The sequence below is a fragment of the Egretta garzetta genome, unplaced genomic scaffold, assembly GCF_000687185.1.
Source record: "Egretta garzetta isolate BGI_Z169 unplaced genomic scaffold, ASM68718v1 scaffold452, whole genome shotgun sequence".
In the NCBI taxonomy this organism is placed as follows: domain Eukaryota; kingdom Metazoa; phylum Chordata; class Aves; order Pelecaniformes; family Ardeidae; genus Egretta; species Egretta garzetta.
In genome coordinates, this window is record NW_009258796.1 from 614,301 (window position 1) to 615,655 (window position 1,355).

The window sequence follows — 1,355 nt, forward strand, 5'->3', positions numbered from 1 at the left end:
GCCTCGGGCCAGGGCTGCGACGGCGCTGCCCCGGCTGCCTCGCAGGGCGCCGGCCTCAGCGTCAGCAACGGGACCCTCAAATTCCTTGTGTTTGCACGTGCACGCGCACAACGAAGCCCACGTCGCAACCCACGAGTGTGCACACACAAATGTGCATGGGCACGGACGCAAGCCCACGTGCACACAAACATGTACACGTGCACATGCATGCACATGGATGTGCACAGAAATACCCAGGCACCGTTACACATGCACATGCATAGACGTGCACAGAAATACCCAGGCACCGTTACACGTGCACGCACAGAGATGTGCACAGAAATACCCACGCACCGTTACACGTGCACGCACACAGATGTGCACAGAAATACCCACACACCGTTACATACGCACACAAACATGTGCACACACGTGTGCACAAACACACACACACCAACACGCACGCTCCCCTGTGCAAGCAGGGAGAAATTCAGCGTGCAGATTGCAAGCGTGCAAATTCAGACACGTGTCCACGTGTGTGCATCCATACACGCGTGTGACTATGCACGCCTGGGTGCTTGTGCATGCACACACACACGTGCACGCTCCTGCAAACACACATGTGGGCCATTTTTTCCTGAGCCACAGGAGCGGCGCAGCCCTCCCTGCCCAGTCCCACGTGTGCGAGATAAAAAGGCAAAGCAATGCCCGCTCCTGCTCAGCGCTCGCAAAAAGATAATGGGAACAAGATTTCCTTCGGCAAAATGCGGCACCCTCCTCCCCCAGCCCCGGCCCCCTCCCCGGGCTGGTAAATTGAGGTTGGGTGAGAGTTTTTCCAGGCACACTGTGAAATTCATTAACGTGTCAGCCCAGATTTAACTGCTTAGGCCTGGCTTGGCGGTCGTGTGAAGTTGCCTCCCCCCCGGCCGGCAGCGCCGGTGGGAGCTTCAGCCGGCGCAGATCAAACGCTCCCTCGCCCGCCTCGTCGCTCCAGCCTCAGGGACGCCGGGGGAAGGAAGCCGGAGCAAACCCTCCAAAAGAGCCTTTTCGGAGGCTTAAATGAGTTGGGCGAAAGGTTGGTGCCAGCCTTGGCGCTGCCGGCACCACGCGCTCGAGCCTCAGCTCCCCCGGGTTATGCGATTAGTGTAAAAATCACATGGCAGGCATCAAAATAACACCCCGCCGTGGCGGTGGGTGCCTCTGGGGGCTCGTGCCTTTGGAGCTCATTGGCTTTTTTCTCCAGTGCCGGTGAAAAATAGGGACTTTTGCAGCAAATTCTGCCCCGGGGCTAGGGGCTGGGGTGCGGTGCCTAGAGGGGGGGCAGCAAACACCGCCCGTGGCCCCAGGCAGCCCAGGATGCTGCCGTGCCAGGGATG